The following is a 27736-nucleotide window of genomic DNA, read 5'->3' on the forward strand; positions in this document are numbered from 1 at the left end:
AACTCTAATTAAATATCACCTCATACCCATTAGGATGTCTGACATAAAAAAAAGAAAAAAGATACGTTTTGGCAAGGATGTGGAGAAACTGGAACCCTCGTAAACTGTTGATGGGAATGAAAAATGGTATAGCCATATGGAAAACAGTTTGGAATTTTCCATATAAATAAAATAGAACTATCATATTACCTAGCAATTCCACATCCGAATATTTATGCATAATAATTGAAATCAGGATCTTAAAGAGGTATTTGCACTACTATGTTAATTGCAACAGTAGTCACAATAGCCAAAATGTGGAAACAGCCTGAACATCCACGGAGGGACAGATGACTAGATCTAAATAAATGTGGTATGTCCATATAATGGAATATTATTCAGCCTTCAAAAAAGAGAGAATACTGCCATATGCAACAACATGGATGAACTTTGAGGACGTTATGTAATATGGAATAAGCCAGTGACAGAAGGACAAACACTGCATAGTCCCACTTATATGAGGTAACTAAATTAGTCAAACTCAAAGAATCAGAGAATGGTGCTTGCCAAGGACTGAGGATCAGGGAAAATAGGAGTTGCTGTTCAAAGGGTATGATTTCAGTTATGCAAGATGTGTGCGTGCTGTGGACTTACTGTACAACATTGTGCCTATCATGAACAATACCGTATTGTACACTTAAAAACGTAAGAGAGTAGACCTCATGTTAACTGTTCTTACCACAAAAAGAAAGGAAGAAAGAAAGAAAGGGAGGACAGAAAAGAAAAAAGAAAATGTGTTCCTGGAAGGCAAACAGATTACAATAGCAGGTAAGTTGGATACAAGGGAAGTAGTATGAAAGATGAGGGATAAACGAAGGTCAAAGAAGGCTTCCATCTCCTAGCCCAAAGAAGCTAAGGTAGCAGCCAGTTACCACCACTGTGCCGCTTAATCCCTCTGGACTCGAGAGTGATCGCCCAGCTCTTGCTTCCCTCACACTTTCTGATCGCTCACCTTGTAAGGGGCACACCGTACTTCCAAGACACTGTCTAATTACCCACTACACTGCCTCTGCTTTGTCCTTCTTGGGGGACATTTCTCCAGCTGTCATCTTATGACTATTGATTAGTGAAATAGGGAAAGAGGTTTAAGAAATGCGTAACTTAATTATTGATTTCCATTGGCTCTTTTTTTGCCCAATCTCTAAAAAGATGTCAACAAAGACAAAAATAGTTAAAATATAGTTGAGGCTTTTGAGATGGTTATATCACCTGAGCATGGGTTCAAATCTTTAGCTATACGAGCATGAAGGGAATATTCTTAATTAAGCCCTGATTTTACACTGCTCTTGCAAAGCAGACCAACAACAGCCACAAAAATACAGGTGCTAAGGGTAAAAGTATTAATATAATCAAAGATAGTATCCCCTTATCATAAAATGTATATCACAGTGGTGTTATTGCTCCCAGCGGAAAAACATGCACACGCAGATTGTATGTCTGAAGTGCCAAAGGCAAATTATGATGAGTTGAAAAGTGTTTCTCTTCTATTCCTGCCTTGCTATAATTCTAGAACTCCATAGTCTCTAGGGGATATGTGTTTTGGGTGAGGCATTTGGGTTCAAATTTCAGCTTTGCTTCTTGCCAGCAATGGTTCAGAGGCAGGTTATGTAACCCTTTGAGCTTTACTGTTCACACCTATTAAATGGAAATAATAGTTAATCATTTTTTTCCTAAGAAGTAAATTAAATCAAATTCATTTAATTTAGAATATATCCCTGTTTAATTTTGAGTTTTATTTGAATGTAGGTTACATATCAGAAGGTATGGGGTTAAGATTTGACTATGTTTGTTCTGGGACTTGTGACTGAGAGTTGGTCAAAAGTAATCTTTCTACAAGACTGACTCCTGAACCAGTACCCAAGCCCGTCTCTCTGGTGGTCGTGATGCTGATTTAACTGACACACTAAACCTGGCAGGTTAGAGAAGGCAGCTGAAGGAATGGTGCGACCATTAGTACCATTAAAGGCGAAGCTGTAATTTAAGTGAGAACCCCATGACATGGCCTGGCACCAGAGGTAAGTGACGGATATATTACAGAAGCTGAATCATTTGCCTTAAAAAACAAGAAGAGTAATTAGCTGTTCACTTCCGTATAAACCCTAGGTAATTACACATCCCAGAATTCTGAAAAATTAAAATAAACATCATTAAAAAATGGAGAGAAATAATGAGAGCTATTTGTAGGGCTCCTGAAGTACTTTTCAGCAGACCAGTCTAGCAGAACTGTCAAGATCATATCTCGAATCATGTTAATGTGAACATTTATCACTCAAACCTCATCTCTACATTAGCTAATTGAAGGCATTTACATTAAGCAACAGGACAATTTAGGCTAGACATGGTGCTTAAGACTTGTCAGGGTAGCTCAAAATAACTCATCTAGCCTCTTGCTCCCATAAGATCATAGAATCTTTGTGCTGGAAGGGATATTAGGGTGTCAGCTAGTTCAATCTCCCACCCATATAGGAAGCCCCACTATAATATCCATCTCTGTGTCTTGCCAGAATTTTCTTGAGTACTTTTGCGTACGCAAAACTCACTAAGTCAAAGAAATTTTCGTCAGTTATAATCGTTAGAAAGATTTTGTTGTATTTTATATGAAATCTCTTTCACTTCCGTTCATATGTTTTAATTGTAGCTCTGGACCACGAAACACTCCCCATTCTAGGCAAATGCCTTTGGCTATCTGAACACATTGCTCGTGCCTTCCGTGGATCTTCTCTTCTTTGAGCTAAGCATCCCAGTTTCCTTTGAGGAACTTCATGAAATATAGCTTGCACATTATCTTCCTAGTCGTCCTCTGCTTATTGTAATTCAGTGTCTCAGTGTTTTTTCTTAAAAATGACTTTGCACACTGGAACATATCCTTTTGACATATGGCCTCATCTATGAATTTTTTGTTTTATTTTTTGTTGTGTCTGTCTTTAGTTCTTAGGTTGACCTGTTGGGTCCAAATTTCTGGACAAATAAAAATTAGCTCTTAGGTAAGTGAGCAATTATGTTGTAAATCCTAGGTACATGCCCTTTTCAAACCAATATAAAATTCCAAGTTAAGAATCAAGTTACTGGAAGAAAAATAAATATTAGAAGAAATTAGTTTAGTTTAATATGGTTGATCTTTTCAGTGCTGAACAAGCTTTTTATCCCTAGAATAAACCCGATTTTGTCACAGTGTATCTTTCTTTTTATAAGTTAACTGATTTTTATTTGCTAGCATTTTGTTAAGGACTTTTGTGTCTATGTTTATGTGGGATATTGTTGTGTAGTTTTCTTTATTTGTGCTATCTTTGCCTGGTTTAGGTATCGGGGAAATATGAGCTTTATAAAATGAATTGGAGAGTGTCTTCTCGTATTCTAGTTCATGGAAGAGATTGTGTAGAATTGGAGTTAATTTTTCTTTAAAGGTTTGATAGAATTCTGTAGTGAAACCATCTGATCCTTACCTCACACTATATTCATAAATTAACTCAAAATGAATCATAGACCTGATTATAAAAGTTAAAACTATACAACTTCTAAAAGAAAGTATAGGAGAAAATCTTTGTGGCAGGCAAAAATTCCTTAGGTAGAACACAAAATGTACAACTTAAACTTCTTGTGTGTGTCTGAGAGTGATCACTAATGGTACATTGAGGCAATTCATATTGGAATATTTGATTCATAAACTGACTAATTACTTGATACACTTATATAGAAATAAATGTTATACTTTTGATGGAGGTTTAGGTCTGATTTAAGAACTGATCATTAGAAAAATCTGGGAAAGAAAAATCTAAATTGACAATTACTCCAAGAAAAAATTCAACCTGTATGATATAGGAAGTGTAATTTTAATACTCTAAGTGGCTCAGATGCGTGGCTCAGATATGAACAATGATTGAATGGTCATAAACACATTGACTATTCACTTCAAACTGTTGGTATCTATGCGTCTGAGGAGGGTGCAAATAGAGGAAGCATAGTTTGGTGGGGTAGGTTGTAAAATAGAGTTAAATCTTATCTTCCGTATAGGAAGTCAATAAATAATGTCTAAAGTAGAAAAAAAAAAAAAAGAAAAGGCAATGTAATCATGTTATTAGAAGTAAGACACTAAGTACCAAAGTGGGGAATGAATCTGCTAAATGAATGAAAAGTTTGGTGGGGAGTTACTCTCGCAAGTTGGACTGAGGCTACATCGGCGTGGGAGGGGAATAGAAGAGCAAAGAGGAATGAAGCCGGTACTTCTACTTAAAAAAGAATTTAACTTTAGAAACAATGAACAGTTCTTACTAATAAAAATAAATATTACATTTAAAAGAATGAGAAGAAAGTGGTGAAGGCAGGGAGGAAGAGGGGAGGGAAAGAAGAGAAAGGCACAATACTAAGTTGCTTCCTTGTGCAGATAATGAACGTAACCTTGCAGGATAAATGAATGAAAGCTAGCTGAATGGCATGCAAATGGGCATTTATTACTTGGAATACAAGTTCCAGGGACAGCATTTTACAGTTGTAAAGTAATCTCTCCTAACTTAGGCAAAAACAAAGATGCTTGTCAAATTTCCTCTGTGTCTCTATTGATAACCTGGATATTAGGGTGTAAGATGCATTTCCAGAAGCCAATAGTGATAGCTAACGTTTATTTGGCATTTACGATGTGTCAAGGCAGTTGTCCTAAATATTTATTTTTTAGAAGTGAAAGCTCCACTCAACCGTAGAGGCAGTAACTATTATTATCACCATTTTACAGGTGACAAAACTGGCCTGAGGTCACAACTATTAAGTGATAGAGCCAGAATTCAATCCCAGGCAGTCTGACTTGGTATTCCATGAATATAAAGTAGAACAAAGCAATATTTCTAATGTACTTTATTATTTTGCATAATGCATTATAACATGTGATTAAGTGAATTAATACATGGAATATTAAAAGTAAACATTGGATTATTTCATTTCTATCAGAAGTTTATATATTCAAGTAAGTTAAAAGCATTTTGGTCAGGGGGTGGTAGGAAATACTGGGAAAATTAGATCATTTTTATTCATCATTGTTAGATCTTATGGCATATTTGTTAATATAGGAAGCTTTCCCTGACCAACAGCCTAGGTTATATATTTCCTATTATGTGCTTTCATAGCATCCCATACTTTTCCTTTGTGACAACTTACTATAATTCAAATTTTAAAATTACCATTGTAAATGTCTAATTTTCTGAACCATAGGTTTCACAATGGCAGGCACCTTATCTTTTTCTACTATGCTGCCTAGTATCCATCACATGGATATGTCACATGGCATATATTAAAAATTTGCTAAGTAAATGAATGAAGAAATATCCATTATGTTTATGCAGTGACATTTTAGCCAATTCTGTATGAGATTTAATTCATTTCTGTTTTTTCTTTTTGCTATTATAAACAATGCCTAAATTAATATCCTTATACATACATATTTTACATTTATTTGATTATTTCCTTACGATCAATATCTATATATGGAATTCTTGGGTTAAATGGTAGGCACATTGCCAAAATGCCCTTTATATTTATTATAAACTTAAAATCCCACCTCTGACGTACGCATGTTTTAAGGCAGTGTTAGCTGTTTGAACTGATAAACCCAAACCTCAGTGGCTTAACAAAAGGGAAATTATTTCTTACTCACAGCTTCATTTAGTCGTGGATTTCAAAGTGGAAGTCCATGCAGTCATTGAGAGCCGGGTTGATGGAGTCCGCCAACTTCCAATATACGGCTACTGAAGTCTTCCTGAACTTCTAAATCAGCCAGCAGTTAGGGAAGGAAGAGGGTGGGTGCATATGTTATGTGTGTTGGAAGTGGGAGTGAGGAGAACAGGGGATGCCAGGCCTGGCCTAGAAGTCACATATGTTACTTCTGCCACGTGTTGTTATCAAGAACCTAGACAAATTACAGCAACTATGTGCAAACGGAGAAACATTACCTAGCTATTTCCATTAGAGGAAAGAATCGCCCGCAGTAAATAGCTAGTTGCTACCTACCAGTACATGACCGTGCCTGTTCCATGCCTTGGCAAAACAGAAACATTTGTTTTATTTGATTATAGTTGACATACAATGTTACGTTAGTTTCAGGTGTACACCATAGTGATTCAGCTTCTCCATAACATTATGCTATGCTCACCTAAGTATAGCTACCATTATTTTTAACTTTTGCCAATCTTAAAGAGTAAAAGATAACCAGTCTTATTTTAACTTGTAGTTTTAAAAATCTCTAAAGAGGTTGAACATATTTTATACGTACTTTGGCCCTTTGTATGACTACTTTTGTAATTACCTGTTAATGTCTTTTTCTTTTTCTGTATTTCTAATTGGACACCCTTTTTTTCTTAACCTCTTAACATATGCTTCATGTCTCGTTTGGATTCAAATTAGTGTGATCATAAAGCCAGTTCCTTTTAGCACCATCATGACCTGATAGAAACCAAATTTTTTTTCCAAGTCCTATAAACTTGAGTATGTTGGCTAAGAGCTTGAATTCTAGAAAAAAATATAAAATAGTAGACACTGACTAACAGTGATCCATAGACCTGACTGCAAACCTGAAACTTGAGTGCCACGAGTGAGTCCAAAAGAACTCAGATTAATCAACAAGTTCAAGGGTAAGTAAGCAAGGTCTGAAAACAAGTGGAGAGGTCAAGGCCAAGGATGGTAATGGAAAAAGAATGAGTTTAGAAGAGAAATGAATGGGGTCCTAGACTATAATAACAAATGGAACTGACTTGACTTTGGTGTGTTTTTATTGGCAGAATAACATATTTAATTTACAAATTTAATTACACACATATTTTTAAATTATATATTGTATAAAATATTAGCATAATTTAAATATATTGCTTTTTCCATGCTTACATTTCATAAAACAATTTTATTAGAACTCTTTACATGCGTAGTTGACCTAAATGTCATTATAATTATTAGGGCTATTTTTATTTCTTTTTCTAATTTTTCTTCAAGCACATTATTTAATACTCCAAGAACCCCTGACCTATACATTTTTATGTCAATTCTGGTTGAGAAGTTTTACATACTATTTCTACTACTTTAGTGGTTCCTGGTAAATAAGTATATTTAAAATTCTAAAGTTGATCTGTGTCTTTCCCATATCTGTTCATCAGTTACGTTTGTGTTTTGGGTACGTTTAAGAGGAAACCCAAAATAGTGGCAGCTTGAACAACATAAGCGTTTATTTATACGTAAAGTAATTTCAGAAATGGGAATTCTAGGCTAACATGTCAGATTTGTGGTCATTGGGTACCTAGAACATTTCTGTTTTCCTGATCTGTCTTCCTAGGGTGTGATTTCCATCTTCAACATCAGTTTATTATCCAATATGGCTACTGGAATTTGAGCTGTTTTGCCCCATTCCATGAATAAGGAGGAGAGGGTGAAGACAAAAGTGATTTTCCACAAGGCTAAATAATATCCCCTTAAGAAATCTTCCTGAACATCACAACACAGTATTTACTTTAAATTGATGAGATATAAGTATACCTAGTCTCAAGAGGCAGCTGGGAATTATGAAACTTTAGTCAAGTTGCTAAATATATGTATATGAAATATATATACATATATATATGAAATATGGATATGATATAGTTTCTACAGCCACATCATCAAATAAGAAAGTCAAGACTATCTTCTATTCAAATTCTCCTGTTCCATTTTACATGTGATAACCAGTATCTTATTTTGCCTTTTTTTCAGTTGTCTCTCTCTCTCTCTTTCTTTTTTTTTTTTTCTATTTTAGAGTCAATTTGTATTGAGATTTACCAACATATTTTAGGGATTTATTTTTTTCACCTTTGTTTCTTGTATCTTTCTTTCATCTTCTAATTAAACTTCCTTCTCACTGAACTATCTCTCTTAGTAGTTCTTTAAAGGAGGATATGTAGATGGAAAAATTTTTAGACTTTATGTTTTTGAAAATATTTATTTCACTCCTATTCTTGAATAGCCATTGAGATGGTATTATTAAATTTTAATACACTGAAACCCTAAGCTCCAATGTTACTCTTTGGAGATAGGGCATTTAAAGAGATAATTAACGTTAAATAAGGTCATAAGTGTGAGGCCCCAATCTAACATGGCTGGCGTCCTTAGGAGGAGGAGATAACAAGAATATGCACACACACAGGCAAAGCTAGGAAAGAAGACAGCAGGAAGGTGGCCATGAGGGAGGAGAGAGGGTCCAGGAGAGAGGGTTCTGGAGAAACCAAACCTGATGATATCTTGGTCTTGGACTTCCAGCCTCCAGAACCGTGAGAAAATAAAGCCACTTTTTCTGTGGTATTTTGTCATGGCAGCCCTAGCAGATTAATACAGTTGGGTATAGAATTCTAGGGTTTTGTTGTCTCGCCTCAGCACTAAATCTGTTATCTTCTAATATCTGCTATTGCTAATTGAACATCTTACTGTTCTTTGATGGACAATCTGCATTTTCTCTTTGGTAGATTTTATTTTCTTGATATTTTGTAGCCTTGCTCCTATGCAATAATGAAGATTCATATATTTCTTTTTTTAAGAGATTTTATTTATTTATTTTAGAGAGAGAAAGAGAGCGAGCGCACGCGTGAGCATGTGAGTGGGGAGAGGGGCAGAAAGAGAGGGACTCTATCTCACGACCTGAGATCATGACCTGAGCCAAAACCAACAGTTGGATGCATAGCCAGCTAAGCTATCCAGCCATCCCAAGATTCATATATTTCTTAAATTATTAAAAACTTTTCAGCCATTAACTATTCATCTATGTCTTTTTTTCATTCTCTTTATTCTCTTTTCCTGAAATTTCGAATTAGTGTATTTCACAACATCTATTTCTTTCCATTTTTAAAAATATCCCCTTGATATTTTTGGCCCTTTTGGTTTTGATGTCTTTAGGATAATTTTACGAGCTCTGTCTTCAGGTTGATTATCTCTTAACTGCCTAATCTATAGTTTAATAAGTTTTAAATTTTTTTCTTTCAATTATTTTTTATTTCTAGAATTTAAGTTTTTTAAAATTAATTGTGCTTTGGTTTCATTGTTGTCATTCTTGTCTTAGGAATTGTGCTCATTTAAAAATAAAATTTTAAAGTTTAGAATAGTTTAGATTTGCAGAAAAGTGGCAAACAGAATACAAAGAGTTCCTCTATACCTCTCAGGCAGTTTTCCCTATTGTTAATGTTATTCCTTATTATTTGAACATAATTGAAATATTTACTTTAAGATCCCTTTCAATTTATTTTGTTACTTCCAGATGCTTGAGTTAGAATTCTTCCCTTATTGGATCTGCTGATTCTCTCTTATGGTGGCATGATTCCTCATATTCTTTGTCATTTTATAAACCATTAACTATTTTTTCAGTAAGAATTTTGCTTGTTTTTTTGAATTGTGCTCTGGACTGTGGAAATACAACTATAGGGTAGATTTCTACCTGCTTTTACCTGCGGTCTCATAGGTTTTCCAGGTTTTACACTTTTCTCCATTATTTCTCAAATGGAATTTGCTTAGTATGAACCATGCCAATTCAGACTTTTTCACTTACTGCATGAGCTTGAAAGGTATTGAAGGTAGTTAGTCCACCTCTGTCTGCTCAGTTAATCACGTTAACTGGATTTTGAATCTACTTATCAGTTTAGAAATAACTCTGTCATTTACATAGAAGTGTAACTTGGAAAACATGATGAGAGAGAAAACCAGAGTACTTCTTGATCTCAGTGTATCGGACATATAAATGAAGACAAATGAAGTGTGGTTCAAATAGCAAATGCAGGACATGGAAATAGTAGAGTCAGTGATTAGCATGTGATTTAAAAGATCCTGAAAGTTTAGTGACTAATTAAGCCACTATGAATATGATGAATATTGATAGACTGTTAATTCACAAAAACAATAACTGCGTTTGGATTTTTCACTGCTTTATCCTCAGAACCCAGTACATTGCTTAGTGGGTGCCCAATAAGCATATATGACATTTCTAAGCAATTGCCTTAATTCATTTCTCATCCTCATCTCATTCATCACTTGGCTATCCCATCCACTAACTTTGTCCCACGATTTCCATACTTACTTCATTCTATAAATCAGTTTTAAGCTATTGTCTTCCTGGCCATAGCTTTATCTCCTCTCTAAAAATAATTCTTGACTTTTCCACAAGCAATGATGCTACATACAGCCGTATCTAATAGTTGGAGGTGCTCAGTATGGCTTCAGGAATCCTTTTTTCTGGGATTGCCCCTTTAAACAATCATCTTACCATTCACGTTGTATCTATGATTATAGACTCAAACACCTAGGCTCAAAACTATAGCAATCAGGAGGTCCTTCTTTCATATTCAAATTGAATGAGACCCAGAGCAAAAAACAATGTTCTAATTTCACTCATATGGGAATATTGAAGCTTTTTGGAGGCTTTGACTAGGTATACATATGAAAAGGGTAGTAGATTTCTTAACAGGTAGGGTTCAATTGAAGAAAACAAAGACCACTCACTATATTTCAAATAGAGAATCAGTACTCAAAAGTAGGGATTTATAACATCATTGAGGAGTTAGACCTTTAGAAATGACTCCCCCAAGCCACTATAAAATTGGCCTTTCATGGGAATTGTTACCTCTGCTATTGTCAAGAAGTTGGACCAACTTCAGTTTCCAGGATCTCATTACGTTATCCTTCATTATAGCATCTGTCATGGTCAACTGCTGACTGCAAAATCTTCTCACCTTAGCTGCAACCTGGAGATCAGGAAGCTGCTGCCAGAACTGTTGGCTCCTAGGTTAAAGTAGGAGCTCCTAGGCTTTTAGGTCAAACTGTGCCTGTTGGTCTTACACTTTGGAGTCACACAGACCTGGGTTTGAATGCTGGTTCTACTATATTAGCTATGCAAACATGGGGATAGTTCATATCTCTGAGCCTCAGTTTCTTCATCTGTAAACTGAAGATGAAAGTAATTGATAAATTCGTTGTGAAAATGAATGCACTCCTGAGAACAATGTCTCATATAAAATTGGTGCACAAAAATATTAGTTACCTTCCTACCCTTGGCTATGCCCTAAGCTTGCTTTCTGAGTAAGTCAGTCTACATGTGCTTACGTTAACCTCCTCATCCAGAAAATACAATTGATGATACTTTTCTTGTTCATCCCACAGGTTTATTGTGAGAATCTGGTGATATAAGGCATATAAAAAATACAAAGAGCTGTGAACTGTTAGGTATATTGTTTCTTTTATAGGCTGATTGGGCTGCTGTAATTTGATAGGACTAACCAGGTCATATACATCTCCTGTGTATTTGCTTTTCTTTCACTGAAAGTATATCAAGTCACTAAATTGTTAACGAATTTATATATATGGGTTGGCATCTAGAGAGACAGATGATAATATAGTAAGAAAATGATACCTATGAAGAAGAAGTAAAGGAAGAGAGACTGTTTTCCCTGTAAAGATGATTTATAATGCACCTTCCAACACAGAGACAGTCCTTGATTTAAGAAAACCCAGTATCTGAATACTGATGTTTACAAAACCCAAGACATGGGATAATCAATCACTCCACAAGAGGATTCCTCACCTCCCAAACAGATTCTCTCTCACACAGGGGATAGCCCAAATAGAAATCAATTCATGTTATAAAATTTAATTCACCCAAAACGTTTCAGAAAAAAAGAGGTCCATCTGTCTAAATGCCTCTTACACTAAGGATGGTTGCCATCTGTTTTCTAACCCCCACAGGGTAGCAAATAAGAGCTTGAATTCTAAAATGTGAGATTTAAGTTGATCTGAGGAAGAATTTCATATCTATGTAGGTTTGTTCTTTGTAAGCTCAGGTAGAGGCAAATTGTGGACTTTTGCACGTGTCTTCAGAACAGGATGACTTTCTCTGCTTAAGGAAACTGGCCTAAGAGTGGGTGTCTGTAAGAACTGAGGAGAACGAGATGGCCAGTAAGACCTCACAGACCACTGGAGGCCATGGCTTCTTGGAGTGCAGATAGTACTCAGAACTCTTTGTGAAAACCAGTAGGAAAATCTTGCCATATGGAAAAGATTCACAATTTGAGATTGTGTGTAGAAGACAGTGTAAATACAGAGGCAGCTGAGAGGCTGGAAGACATCCCTTGAGCAATATGGTTTCTGAAACCCAGGACACCTGTTTTGCTGAATTGGGTAGGAAACCTGGAGAGACTACTTTCTTGTAAAGATTTTCCTGGAGATTTCCATGACTTCCTGTCTTCATGGTTAGCCCACCTCAAGCAACACACAGAAGTACAGAGACAACAGAGCAGAAGAGAAAAGCTTACCGGGCATTTTATGAATGTTTAATGTCAGAAGCTTAGTTCAAATTTGGCTTCGTTCCTTTGATGATTGCTTGAGTTTGATGAGATGATAAGTTTAAAATAATTGAGCCTTCCCTCCTGAAAAACATGCTCTTATCACTGTATATCTCTACTGGTCCGTTGGGAAATGTGTAACAACTGGCTCTCTGAGGAAAAACAAAAACAAAAACAAAAAAATGTAAAAGCCCTGATTTCTAGGGTTTGCCAATTTCCTTGGTGTAAATTGTTCCGTCATGGACAATTTCAGACTACCAACAGGGTGTCAGTAAACGCAGACCTGTGATGGGTGGCACATAACTGGTTCTCGCAAGTCAGCTCTGGCATACAACTCCATCTTCCTCACGACATTTGCCCCCGAATAATTGCACTGTAGCCTCATACATGCATTATTTTCTCTGTTTCATTGTAAACATCAATCTCTGGCTCTTCTGCTAAAGTGCTTTTTTTCTTTTTCTGATTCCTGTCTTCTGCGATGCCTGGCATTTGTCTGGGGCTTGAATAATATTCACTGACAGAATAACAGACCAAATGAATGAGCTTTTAAATTTTGAATTACACTGAGGTCCAGTGTTGAAGAGTAAAATCTTATTTTATTAGCATTTTTTTTCAAATTTCAGAAGTTTCAAAGTATGACAGATACTACTTAGTCAATTCTCCTCTTCTTTCTTGCTATCCAAACCCCAATTTTGTTTAGTTAGTAGGCAGTACTTAAGGAAAGTGGACATTCCTCTGGCCAATACGCTCTAGACTTTAGAAATTATTGTTTACAAAGGACATGTGATCCAATTCTTTCAACAATATCTATGTGCAAATCTCCTGGGAGATTTTTTTTTTAATTTTATTTATTTATTTGAGAGAGAGAGCACAAAAGGGAGGAGGGTCAGAGGGAGAAGCCGACTCCCCACTAAGCAGGGAGCCCAGCTCGGGACTCAATCCTGGGACTCCAGGATCATGACCTGAGCTGAAGGCAGTCGCTTAACCAACTGAGCCACCCAGGCTCCCTTCTGGGAGACTTTTGACAAAGATTCCCCTCCACAGCAAACAGAGTTGAGCTAAAGGAAAGGCTCTCATCTTGTCTTTTTATAGACATGGGCATGTAGCACTTAGATCTGAACAGAATCCTGGTGTTCTTTAGTGAAATTCAAGAGAATCACAAACTGACCTAGAACCTTCACAGTATTGACCGACTGAATTAATAGTGTCCACTGACTCCTTGTTATATGTGATAACAAATCCGTATTGTTTGAGCCGCATGCAGTCGGGTATTCCATTATGTCAAATCTGAACGCCTGCTAACTAATCCAGTATATTAAACATTGTATAGATTCTTCTCTAATTTTCTCATCCTAAGCAAGTTTCCCATTGACCGGTTTCTACTCACCTTTGCTGTTCTCTACTTCATCACATTGCAAGCCACTTAAGAACCTCTAAATATGCTACATGGCTTCTTGTCTTTGCTCAAGTGCTTTCCTTTTTTAGGAACAGACACCCTAAATTATCTCTTACTGTCAGCCCTCCAGTCCCCTAAACTACACGTTGTCCACTTGGAAAATTCCTGTTAACCCTTTAGGACATACCTTCTCAACCTACTCCATCAAAAGGATTTTCTTTAGTCTATCTCTAATAATTACTCCATTATCTATGTTTCTTACTATACCATGCATGTACTGTGATTATATTTAAGTTACTCATTTTTTTTTTTTTGCTTGTTTCTTACTAGTTTCTCTGTCTCTGTCCCTCCACCCTTTCTCTCTTTGTGTGTGTGTGTGTGTAATGCTGGTAATTTAAAATGAATGAACATTTCTTTATTTTAGATTTTATTTTATTTATTTATTTATTTATTTATTTGTTTATTTTTAATGTTTTTTTTTTTTATGTTAGTCACCATACAGTACATCCCTGGTTTTTTATGTAAAGTTTGATGATTCCTTAGTTGCGTATAACACCCAGTGCACCATGCAATACGTGCCCTCCTTACTACCCATCACCAGCCTATCCCATTCCCCCCCCCCCCCGAAGCCCTCAGTTTGTTTCTCAGAGTCCATAGTCTCTCATGCTTCATTTACATTCAAGTTAGTTAATATAGACTGTATTAGTTTCAGGGGTAGAATTTAGTGATTCATCAGTTGCATGTTAACATCCATGTTCATTACTTCAAGTTCCCTCCTGAATGCCCATCACTCAGTTACCCCATTCCCCTGGCTACTTCCCCTCTAGCAACCCTCAGTTTGTTTCCTATAGTTAAAATCTCTTATGGTTTGCCTCCTTCTCTCTTTTTAATCTTATTTTATTTTTCCTTCCCTTCCCCTGTGTTCATCAGTTTTGTTTCTTAAATTCCACATAGGAGTGAAATCATATGTTAGTTGTCTTTCTCTGACTTATTTTGCTTAGCCTACGATACTCTAGTTCCATCCATGTCGTTGCAAATGACAAGATTTCATTCTTCTTGATGGCTGAATAAGAATAAAATACAAAATAAATGAATGGACATTTATATACATATTATAATGCTGTATTTCATTAAACTTAAGATGCTGTTATTATAAGATGCATCATTAATTTATGGGTTACTATAAAGAAGAAAAAATTGAGCCCAAATGAACAATGAATTGCTATTAATTGCAAGATACACCCAATTTCAGAGACAATGAAAAAATAAGATTGTCTTAAAAATCAAGGAATATCCCACACTGAAAATGTTCATAGACAGAGAATAGTATTTTTATTTTCAAAGTATGATGAAAACGACAGTAGGTTTAAGACCTGAGACTTATTTTTCACCTTTTTTTCAATAAAGTTAAACTTGACTTGGGGCGCCTGGGTGGCACAGCGGTTAAGCGTCTGCCTTCGGCTCGGAGCGTGATCCCAGCGTTATGGGATCGAGCCCCTCATCAGGCTCCTCCACTATGAGCCTGCTTCTTCCTCTCCTACTCCCCTTGCTTGTGTTCCCTCTCTCACTGGCTGTCTCTATCTCTGTCGAATAAATAAATAAAATCTTTTAAAAAAAAATCCAACTCTTTAAAAAAAAAACAAAACTTGTAAATTGGTCTGCTAGCGCTGCTGTGTGTAACAAAGTTTCACAAACTGAGTGGCTTAAACAACAGAAAATTACCTCTCCGAGTTCTGTAGGCTAGAAGTCCAAAATCCAGGTCTTTGCAGGGTGTTACTTTCTGAGGATTTGTTCCAGTCTTCTCTCCTTGGCTTGTAGATGGAGGTCATCGACTCATGCCTCTTCACACCATCTTCCCTGTGTGTGTGTCTGTCTCCAAATTTCTCCTTTTCATAAGAACACCAGTCATATGAGATCAGGACCTCATTTTAACTTGATTACTCTGTTAATACACTATGTCCAAATAAGCTCACATGCTGAGCTACTGGGAGTTAGGACTTCGACCTAGGAATTTTAGGGAGACACAACTTAATCCATAGCAGTTTGTTCAAGCTTTTATTTAAAAGCATCTTTTTCCTTCTGTGCCGAACAGGCTTTATCATGGAAATATTTAAATATATTGAATGGGGCTTACTGTTGTGAAGAGGTTCCCCTGGCACACTGGGGCAAAACTAGTTGAGGGCTAGTGTCCTGGTTATGGACTCACTTGTTATCTATGAGGGAGAAGAATCCCTACCATGGTCGCCTGACTGGAAACTCATGTTCCTACAATTTTTAAAAACAAGGGAGAGAGACAACAACATAATGCTACTTAACACCAAAACACATCATAATTTAAAATAATTAGGTGTATAGACTTATATACTGCTGAAGTGAGGGGAGTATACACTGGTGCCATCTTTCTGCAGGCAAAAATTTAGAAAAATATTTAAAAATGGCCCATACCCTTTACCTAGAAATGCCACTTGTGGGACTACATTCAAAGGAAATTAGAGATGTGCACACAGGCACATATACCAGGATGCATTTTACTAGAAGTATTTACAAAAATATGGATCAATAAAAAGAAAGCAACTAAAATGTCTACCAATGAGGAGCTCATTTAGTGCATTACCGTACCTCTGTGCGGCTGACCACTAGGCAATCTTTAAAAATTATATCGTAAAAGTATTTAGTATCATATATTGGTATATCGTAAGTGAAAAGAGCTGGAAGTACTATATACAATGTAATTCTATTTTGGTTAAAAGAATAAGAGTAACTATATCTGAAAGGGTGTTGAGTTAAATCATTACAGTGCTTATCTCTGACTGTTGGATCAAGAGTGATTATTTTTCTTGAGTTTTTGGTTTTGCTTGAAGCAGCTGTTGCTCTTTCAATTTAAAGAAAGAGAATTGTTTTATATAAAAAGTGACCATTTACAACAAAGAATCCCTTCTTTTTAATAATCCCCCCATATGGCAAAAAAATCAAGTTAGTTTTTGGGAAGTGCTTGTGCTTCAAAGGCTCTTTCTATCTACTTCCTAAAATATACATTTGAGTCCATTTTGCCCAGAACTTCCATGAAATGTGACATTACGGCAACAACGCAATGTCTGCAGAGGACAGAAACATGGAATCGAACGAGCAGTTCAGAGAAATCTGTGAAGACACCGCATCACTGAGAGGGAGTCTCAGACCACTCTCCTCCTTTGTGAAAACACATTTTTCCCCCTAGTTTCCATTTTCCAAATTCAGAAGAGAACAATTTAGAACCATGATTTTTCCCCCAAATTTTATAGCCTGTTATTGCAAAAGATATTATGATACTCTTCAGAATTCTAAAAATCCTAAATGTAATCTATTTTAGTGTCATTTTTCTAAGCCCAAAAGAGGTATAAAATTATACAATGAAATAAATACATTATACAATATGATAATGAAAATAATACTTCCTACACGCATGCATTTTACAAATTATAAACATTTTCATATTTATTTCATTTTTTTAAATAAAAAATTTCCCTATGATGAGGGAAGGAAAATTCAATTTCTTTTCATTTCACCCTCAAGGAAAACAGTGCTTAGAAAGGTTAGATGGCACTGGGTGTTATATGTAAATAATGAATCATGGAACACTACATCAAAAACTAAGGATGTACTGTAGGGTGGCTAACATAACATAATAAAAAATTATTATAAAAAAATACAAAAGAAAAAAAAAAGAAAGTATTAGATGACCTCCCCAAAGCCCACAGATGACAAGCAGGGCCAGCTGCATAATTAGTGGGCTTAGCGTAAAATGAAAAATTGGGTCCCTTGTTCAAAAAAGCAGAACGTACATGCCATTAAAGGTAGATACTAAGTGGTAAAACCTTTTGCTTTTTTCTGTGGCCTCTCCAGTCAACCCTAACGTTTGCTAGTTGATGCAGGAGATACTCAGGGTGAGTGCACACCCTCACAGGTGCCTGGAGACCCACTCTATGTGCAGCCTACCTGTAGCTTGGTTCTCTCTCCTGCTAGTCTGCTGAATGTCCGCTGCCTCAACCTGTCACAGACATGCAGCCTCCAAGGAGTTGCAGCTTCATGCTGGTATGTGTTCAGTACCTGGATCCAGGATGGATGGCGCTGTCAGTCCAGGGAGGGGACGGCCACTACTATGCCCTACCCCGTGATGCCACAGGGAGCGTAACCAAACATCTCATCATCCATATTAAGGTCCCACTGGGGACAGAGAGTGATATTGAGGGAAAGAAGGGAAACAGAGGCCAGGCTGGGTCCAGGGGGGCAAGAGGGTTGGTAACATGTGGCCAAGAACGCATCTTAGGGGAGTAATTGGAGGTGGGGGCCACATGAGATCCGGTGTTCTAAGCTCAGGAGACATGCTCTCTAGTCCCATCTGACTTTACTTAACAAAACGTAAATACAAAGATAAATTATTGAAGATTTCATTGAGGGGGCCACAGAGTATTAAATCTCAAGCACAGGACCCTCTGAATGTGGAACCCTGTGTGATTGCACTGGTCACAAGTGGCAAAGCAGGGACTACAACTTGGGTCTTTCAATTCATCACCAACGTTAGCTAGATTGTTGAGTCTCAGCATGTGCCAAGCACCTTGGGTGTATTAACTCATTTCATCCTTATGCCAGCCTATTCTGTAGGTACTATTTATCATGCCATTTTGCAAATATTAAACAGTTTGTAAGTGGCTGAACTTGAACCTGGGGAAGAGTCCTTAATTCTTAGCTGCTAGGATGCGTTGCCCAAGAAGTGTGAAATTACTTAGCTACTGAAGAATTTTAAAACCTGGCATCCTTATTCTTGACTTTAGGAAAATCCATAATGGTTTTGTATTATAGTCCATTCAGTGGTATTTAAAAGTTTATCTTTACAATACATAAAGAGAGATTTTCCCCAATCCTTGCAGCCATCCGCATGGGATTAGATAATGATTGAATTTTACATTTTTGTTTTTTTCTCCCTTCTGTAAAAGAATCAGAAAGACTGACCAGTGTGTTACTACCCACTACCCCTCTCAGCCTTGGCCAGCAGGGTTTTGCTTCCTCAAGAGCTGACACTTTACCAGTCCTCAGGGCAGAATTACAATTATTTATTGTTACTATTATTTTTAACTAAGACCTGGGGTCCTGAGTTAAAGAACTTAGTAGGCGCAGCATGAGGAGGAGATTTGGAGCTCTGAAATCCAAAGCCAGTGGATGAGGGCATTTAGTTTGGAGTTCTGCCAGGAACAAGGATCCAGCATCTACACTCCAGTCTTGTGACACCCTGGCGATAGGCAGCTCTCCCGAGGGAAACAGGCAGTAGACATCTTGGTACTCATCTTCAGCCAAGACTCCTTCTGACCAATTTTGCGATGACAGTAACAGAGCTCTGTGATGGTAAAGGAACGTAATCTTGGGCGCTGAGCTTTCAAGATGACTAGTGTGGACAAGACCAGGATGCTTGTCTTAAATATTCCAGATGGTGTTAGGCTCTCAGGGGACCACCTTGGATGAGGGAGAAAGCTTCATGGAGGAGACTGAGGCAGGATTTGTACTCAGAACAGATTAAATGATGCAGAAATTAAAAATCTGTATATTTTTGTACCCCAAGTTCCTTAGTACACCAGTGATACAGGGGAGAAAAATAAGGTCACTTGCAGTACATGCAACCTCATATTGCGTTTGGCTTCAAGTTGGCCTCAACTTCTTGGTGCATCCTCTCAGAGATAAACCTACCAGGCTGTGATTCCCACCTGGAAGAGGCAAAAGATGTTCGCTTGTTTTTCAGAGTTTTCCATCCCTCTCTGCATTTCTTTATCCACAAGAAAAAGTAAATACAATCACAGAATTGTATAAAAGCATCCGTAAAATGGGAGGGAAGGGATGGGGGAAATTTGTATTCATGGTGCCGCAAATACATCCCAGACACCTGAAATGCATTGTCTTATTTAATTCCCGAAAGATCTCAGAAATGTAGCTATGTGTTATCATATGCAGAGATTAAAAACCTGAGGTTCAGAAAGATATAAAATCTTGCCGGAGGTCATTTATGGAGGAGGTGGTAGTGACAAATTCCCATCTGAGGCTGATAGATTTCGAAGACTGTATTCTTTCATCTGTTATGAAAAGAAAAACAACAATGAAACCAAAAAGGAGAAGAAACGCTCTCATGTGGTAAAGGTCTGAAATTCAGGGCAAGGCTCCTGTGAAGGGCTCATCGGGCTGTTGTTAGGGAGGGAAGTGTGTGGTTTGATGGACTTGACATTCATTCTAGTATCTGACATCATTCCCGAGATGCCATCTCTGACTGATTGACGGTACACAGTCAAATAGTCCTCCAAATCTATTGTGCATAGATTCTTCACAAAGGCTGTTTACTAATTTCTTTCCCTTCAAAATGCACTTCTTACATGCAATAGTAACAACAGAATAAGGTAAAATCCAGCTCACCTCAGACGTTTAGTCCTGATCTAACTCCGGTAGTAACAATGTGCCTTAAAGATGCTCTTAAAGGCACAAGGCAACAACGTGCCTAAAAACAATTAGAAAATTAAGGAAGCCTACGTGTGAGATGGTAATAACCTTCTTTTTCAAGTCATTTCAATAATTCTAAAAGAGCAGACAGCTCTCAACTCAGAAGACCATATATAAAGTGGTGAGTCCTTCCCAAGTGACTAAGAAATGTGCATGTAAAAGAATTTTATGCAATTATGTTCAGGGAGTATTAAGCCTTAATTAATGTATTGGTGATTTCAATAATAAAATGCCCAGTGTTGTCTAAGAGCAAATGGAAAGCATTAAACCAATGGTTAGATTTATGGCTGAATAAATCAAGCATGTTGTCAAATCCATCAGGGAAATTCTCTCCACCTATATGTGTCCTTGGTTCTATAGAGCTCCCTCCCAAAATGCCAGACGTTCTGTCAGTGACGCTCCGCACTCATGAGTTGTGACTATGGCAATACATTTAAATTATAGATAGGGGGTTTTCTGGGGGAGCCGTGTGCCTGCAAAGTGACCCGAGGTACAGAAGCCCTGGGCGAGCCTCCTCTAGTCACTTGTGTACATCTGTGCATGTGCTCAGGGTATCAGACTCGAGATGGGGTGGGAATATGAAGGCTGGGGATGCTGGGTTAGTGGAGGAGAGAAGCAGCTGCATTGAAACATATAAAAAACAAAGAGCCAAAAAAAAAGATTTTTTTTTCTTATGAATATATTTAACGTGTTAAACAGATTCTGGCAATTTCCTGATGGCTCCAAAAGAAGCCTGATCTGAGATTTTCACAGAGAGTGTTCCAGGCTCTGAATCCTGTGCTCGTGTATTGAGGCACATCTGCTACGGAGAGGAGGCAATGAATAATTAACTCGGCCTCCACATCACCGCCATAGATTACAGTCGTCTTGACTGCTGGACTGCCTTGCACAACATAAACCATTTAGAAAACTCCGTTACTCTCTTTCCTTTTAAATTTGTCTTGCTATCACTCACCATTTAAAAAGGGTAAATCTTTCTGTAGTTTTAATTAAAGCATTTAAAATAATTTACATTGAAATCATATGTGCTCGGGTCTGTCAGAATTGATGCTTTAATAACATGCCATCCCTTTCTCCATTGCCCTGAAATCTGTTAAAATTACCACGAAACTAATTGGGAACAAAGTTGTCAAATGCATGCAGTTCTGACAGTTTGTCTTTCTGCAAACTGCCGACAGATTGCAAGTTACGCATGTGTTGAGCAGATGGGTAAGTTAAAAGGAACACCAAAAAAAAAAAAAAAAAAGCAATTTATTAAATCACCTGGAACCAGCAGCTCCAGTCCAAAAATAGTGAGAATGAAATATAGCAGGAGCTGGGAGTGCTGGCACTAGAATGTACCAGAAGGTACCGGTTACAAAACAAGATAAACATTTGGAGATGCCTCAGCTGTGTTACAGAATAATGAGGAGTTATTTAACCCGATATAGATTACCAGCCAAAATTAATTTAGGGTGCAGCTTTTTTGGAAAATGGTTTCCAAAGTGATTGCTTTAACCCTTTAATGTCTTCTCATTATCATGGGAGGGTGTTCTCAAAGGCACCAACACATATTCACATGCAGATATGCACACACAGCACACTGGCATACGTGTACACATATATCCACATTCATCTGTGTATGCACACGTGCACATGTGTATACCCACACACCAACATGTATGTGTGCACATGCATACCTGTGATCTTGGGTGTATATATGCACACACCTGTGGGAAACATATGTACATGTACATCAAACTCTATCTATCTATCTATCTATCTATCTATCTATCTATCCATCCATCCATCCATCCATCCATCCATCCATCATCTACCATCTACCTATCTGCTTATCTCTGATTATGTCCATGCGAGATTGCTTATTTTCCATCACCTGAAGCAAGGTTCTGAGTAAGCCATGCATGCACGAGTTACCCAGCCTATAGCTGCTGTTAGCATAATTACTTTCATGTGTTCCACAGGGAAACTATCCAGGCAGGAGATTGGGAAGGGCTGAGCAAAGCATGGGGAGATGGAGAGTAGGGGGAAGGGAAAGTGGAGCCTGATGGCCTCTTTTCAGTGGGGCTGTATACAGCTACTCTGTATGATCAGAACTTTTGAGATGTGTTCTTTGAAGACTTATGTGGCTTAGGAACCAACAAATAAAGAAGACATGCCTTAACTAATATTGGCCTCATTTAGGCAAACTGGGCCTTTTCAAAATCATCAGATCAGTTTTTAAGGGACAATAAATCTAAAATAAAGATACATCTGTCTCTACAGAAGCTACTGACAGACCCAGAGGCCCAGAAAATTAACTCTCTGTTCCTGGAACAGACCAATACAATTCCTTGAAGGAGAGTCTCTTGCTGGAAATGCAGGTGATCAGTGACGAAGAGCCAAGAAGGCAGAACGTGCCCAGGTTCCCGAGAGCAGTGCCGTGGAATTCAGGTATTCCATATTGATGTTGTCCTTGGCTCATCCCCATAGTGCTTTGCTTCCTGCGAATGTCGGCCACTCTCATACTTTGGGCCATCATGTAGTCTGATGACTTGCAAGTCTGTATCTCCATCCCTGGTTATTGCTACTTGGAGTCAGTATCCTATATTGAAATACCTGTGGCAAATCACTGCATGAACATTACTCAGGCCTCTCGAACTCCACTGGTTCAAAATGGATTTCCTCAATCCCCTCCTCCCCAAACTTACTTCTTGTGTTCACTGTCTTATTCACATCGCTTTGCCCTTTATTATTCAGGCTAGAAACCTGGGAATGATCCTGTTCTGTTCTTCACCAGCCATAATTAGTCATGTCATCTCCCTAATTTTGATACATCAGTGTTCCTATAAATCTTTCCTTTCCACTCTGTCTGTAACAGAACATCTCCAGTTTGAGTTTTCCTCATCTGTTGTGTGGATATGAGTGTAGGTCTTCCTTTCTAAAGTTTCACGTCTCCTCTGATCCATTTTCCATTTAGTTGTAGGGTGACTTATCTAAAACTCAAATCAGACCACGTGACTCCACCTTGCTGTGCCGGACATTGTATGTTTGCCCCCGGGTCTGATCTCTGCCCTTCTCCACTGTTGCTGGATGCTGAGAGAGGCAGACCTGTTCCAGCTACAGGTTGGCGTGGTGGCATTCCTCTACCGAAGGACACAGCTCCTGTTGAATTGCCTTCTCCTTCATCTCTGGCTTCAGCTGGAATACTCTCCAGGAACTGGGAAGATCTTCCACCCTTTGTCCTTTAGAGCCCAAGGCACTATAGACTCCCCTATTTGCTTTACCCTGCATCGTTAGTGTCTCTTTGACCCTGCCCACACCTCTGTAGATAGTCCCTTCATTACCCTTTCTTCAATTACATCTTTGTAGGTGCTACCTATTTCTTCCCAGGGTCCTTACTGATACATTCCCTCATTGCCAACAAAATTACAATTTCAAATTCATAATATGGCAAACAAGGCCCTTTAAAATCTGGGTCTTAATGGCTTCTCCACTCCCTTAGCCCTTGCCCTCACTAGCTTACCTGTTTGGGCTCCCCGCATACACTGTACTGTTTCACACTTCTGTGCCTCTGCCCCTTGTCCTCCCCTTGCATGAGACGGCCTCTCAGCCCCCAGACCCTGCCCCACTCCCACCTGCATAGTCTCTCTGGCTCTGGCTTCTTCTTCCTTAAAGGTGCAACTCAGGTATCACCCCCTCCAGAAAGTCCTTGGTGTCCCTACTGCCAGCTGTGAACAGAAAGTTTCCTATATTCACAAGGAATGGGAAGTTGCATGTTAAAGAAATTTGTTTGTCTATTTTAACCCAGTTTTCCCCAAAGTTATTTGATACCCTAAATTAATTTTCAGATCCTTTTTTCTTCTTTCCTTCCTCCTTCTCTTGTGCCTCCTCTTCTCCCCCTCCCCCTCCTCTTACTCCTCCTCTTCCTTCTCCCTCCCCATCCTCCTACTTCTCCTCTCCTCCTCCTCCTCCTTCTCTTTCCCCTCTCTGTTTTCTTTCTCTCTTTCTTCCTTTGGTGAACAATTTACTCGATTATCTCATTTAACTTGAACAACAATTTTATAAGGTATGTCCTATTATTATGACCATTTATAAGCTGAGGAAAGTGAGAACCAAGGAAGTTGAAAGTCTATTCAACAGTACCTCAGTTGGCAAGCAAAGGAGCCAAGATGTCAGTGCAGAGTTTCACCCTAGAATCTATACCCTTAACGATAGCATTAAAGGCAGGCTTTGTTTATGTCTAGGTGTTACTTATACTTACAGCTTATGTGTGAATAAGTATATATAATCCTCACATATAAATAGTAACAATTGTATAAGATTTTCTCAGAAGTAAAGAGTCAGCCATTATGTTTTAATTTGATAGATTAGATTAAATTTAGTATTCTGCTTGCAAGGCAGGGTTAAATTCAGGAGCCCTCCGTGTGGTATTTAAGATCAAACAAGTTAGTAATATTTAGTCAATAGTTCAGCCTTCAACATAACACTTTCTTATGTGCACCTTGGGAATAAAAGTAATATTAAGGTCGCTGAAGTAAGTATAGAAAAAGTCAGAAATAAAACCTACATATTTTCCAACACAACTCAAAATATTTTGAACAGTGTGAGCCTAACCGGGAAGCTTCAATCGTCCATGGAGACAAAGACAAATTCCCAGGCAGAAAAATGCAACTATTTCAAGATCCTTGGAAGATCTTCTGTTGTGAAGTTCATCATCAACAACTAAGCAGACAGTTTTTGAGAGAGTGCACAGTGGGTGGTGGGATAGGAAGCGGAAAGTTTTCAGCAAGTCATGTTAGTGGCTCAAATCCTCAATACAATGATAGATGGTGTGGCCACCATCACGATCTAATGTGTTCACTGCCATAAGATAAGTGATACAAAAGTGCTTGGCTAAACTGGAATGTAACATGCAATTGTAAGATTTTATTATGCTTATCCATTAGGGGAAATGCAGTTAAAAGTCTACATCAAAGCTCTTTTGTTACTCATGTGCCCACTCACACATGAACCCTTCAGTGTTTCCTAAGGAAGGGTGGACATCAGAATCACCAGAGAAGCTTTTTAAAAACACATAAATCTGGGGGCGCCTGGGTGGCTCAGTCGTTAAGCGTCTGTCTTCGGCTCAGGGCGTGATCCTGGAGTCCTGGGATCGAGCCCCACATAGGCTTCTCCGCTGGGAGCCTGCTTCTTCCTCTCCCACTCCCCCTGCTTGTGTTCCCTCTCTCGCTGGCTGTCTCTCTCTCTGTCAAATAAATAAATAAAATCTTTTAAAAAAAAACCACATAAATCTGAAGTTTGCACTAGAAGATTCTGATTCAGTAGTTCTGGAACGAGCCCTCGTTTATATTTACTGGAAAATCACCCTGGATGCATGTGATGTCCGTCCATCTATTATACAGGATGGCCTCTGTTATGCAGCAATAATAAAAAACCCCACCGAAATCTCAATGGCTCCATACCATAGAAGTTTATTGCTCACGCATGCCACATGGAAAGTGTAGATTAGCAGGAAAGTTAATCGTCCTGGTCACCAGGGGATACACATTACCTGAAACTTCATCTAGAGATATCCTACTAGGACCATAACAGCACTGAGAAGGGGATGGGGCAAATCATGGACTAGTTCTTAAAGCCTCTGCATGGAAGTAACACTCCTCACGTTCTGTGGCTGAAGCAAGTCACGTGTCTACATTTAACTTCAAAATACTGGAAGATTCTACTTCCACCCATGTGCTTGGAATGGGAGACACTTGGAAATATTTTTCAATAACATTAGTGGCTGCCCAAATCTCTGCTTAAGAATGATTGAGTTCAGTCTCTTTAGATTTATAAGAAAAGACTAAAGCACAGAGAAATTAAGTGAATTTCCAAAATTGCACAGCCAACTGATAGACCTTGACTTAGCATAATGGTCTCCTTACTGCAACTATTTCCTTAAAATATTCCAACTAACTTGACCTGCCCCTCTTACCACCTATTCTTCTCTTCGTTCCTCCCTTTTGTCAGAACATTTTCAAAATCAGAAACATTTCTTCCCTTAACACATACCTTAGGGTTTGTGATTTATCTGATGGCAGTTTTAAATAAGATGTTTTTAACCCCACTTAGAAACAGTCCACTTTCATGATTTATTACAACTTTCTTTCCCTGGTTAATTAAACTCATTTCTTAGGAAATGACTCATGGCTAATCACGCTAAGAATAAAATTAGTTATATTGCCCTCTTTGTTATAAAATGAGTGTAAATAACTTTAAAGGCAATTTTTCTAAAATCAAAAAAGCATGTAATAGTCCCCAATTCAGCAACATTATGTAAAATAGCAGACTCAGAGAGTAGTAAATCCAGATGCTGTCCTATTATTGCATGAAACAAGGCAGAAATTTACATTCCTTTATTATTAAACCAAGCTCTATCAATTGAATTTCTTTGTGGAAATACTGTATTTTGGAGGGTTAAAATACCATTAAAAAATTCCTAGACTAAAACCTGTTGTACGGTTTCTTTGCCCACTGGAGAGGTATAAAACCATTACATTTAAGTATCATAATAGCTAGCATATGCTATTTCTTAGAAATGACACCACCATCTGGATTAAGGTCCACTGATGATTTCATACAATACTCCAGCTTTCTTCGGGTAGAGAGAGGCCAAACTGTTCCAACTTTAACTACCCTGTTGTACTAATGAAAAATAATAAAAGGTTACGCTTATGTTTGACCTACTTACTGGAGATCACAACTGCTTTATAAATAAATTATATAATTATCATAGTAGCTGGGAATACAGAAGGCAAGCCAGATGCCTTGTGTTAAGAAAGCGAGTTAGGGCCCATATTCATCTCCCACTATTATCTGTTTCTAGCCAAGCAGGTCATGGATTTTTGCTAGAAGCACTGTTCTGCCGTGGAATGCCTACCTGCCTTGTGTTCAAATCCCGACTCTCCTGTTTGCTAATTATGAAACCATGGGCTTATCCCTGAATCTGTCTGCGCCTCAATTTCTTCAACTACAAAGTGGGAGTAATTGTATCTGTGGTAAATTTGTTAAGACACTTAAGGACTAAGTGTCTTGACAAAAACACTTAATAGAATCTCTAGCAAAATACCTCTTATACACAGCCGCAGGCTAGGAAATCATGGCTATGATGATCACAATTATGATTATTTACTTTTCCTCTCTCTAGTCATCTCTATCTCCTTCAACCTAGGCACAGAGAAGCAAAATGAGAGATTAAGACCAAGGATGGGATCAGGACGTGGAAGGAGAAGTCAAATTGCAAGTATGGTAAGCAAAGACCATATTACACATTATGTCCTGTTTCAAGAATGGCTTTCTAACATGGCAGAATCATCAGACAGTAAAAATGCACGGCCGTGTATAAGGCAGTAGCAATGATGGTTTGTTTCCGTGTAAGCCACCCTCATGGCTGGCTATCTGTAAGGGTCACAGGGTGAACTCTCACTGATAAAACCAGTTTAAT

The 27736-nt window shown here is 38.0% G+C and overlaps 1 long non-coding RNA gene across 1 annotated transcript in view; it reads left to right on the plus strand.

The window, feature by feature from the left end:
* The window catches only part of LOC148109148 (uncharacterized), a 39009-nt gene extending 11483 nt beyond the window's left edge, over nucleotides 1-27526 (plus strand). The window contains exons 2-3 of the long non-coding RNA XR_015726196.1: nucleotides 22537-22704; nucleotides 27464-27526. This is a non-coding gene — a long non-coding RNA (uncharacterized LOC148109148). The remainder of the gene's footprint in view (nucleotides 1-22536; nucleotides 22705-27463) is intronic.
* The last annotated feature ends 210 nt before the right edge of the window (nucleotides 27527-27736 follow it).

This window comes from Ursus americanus, chromosome 12 (genome assembly GCF_024610735.1).
Source record: "Ursus americanus isolate L20-20 chromosome 12, mUrsAme1.1.p, whole genome shotgun sequence".
Taxonomy (NCBI): Eukaryota; Metazoa; Chordata; class Mammalia; order Carnivora; family Ursidae; genus Ursus; species Ursus americanus.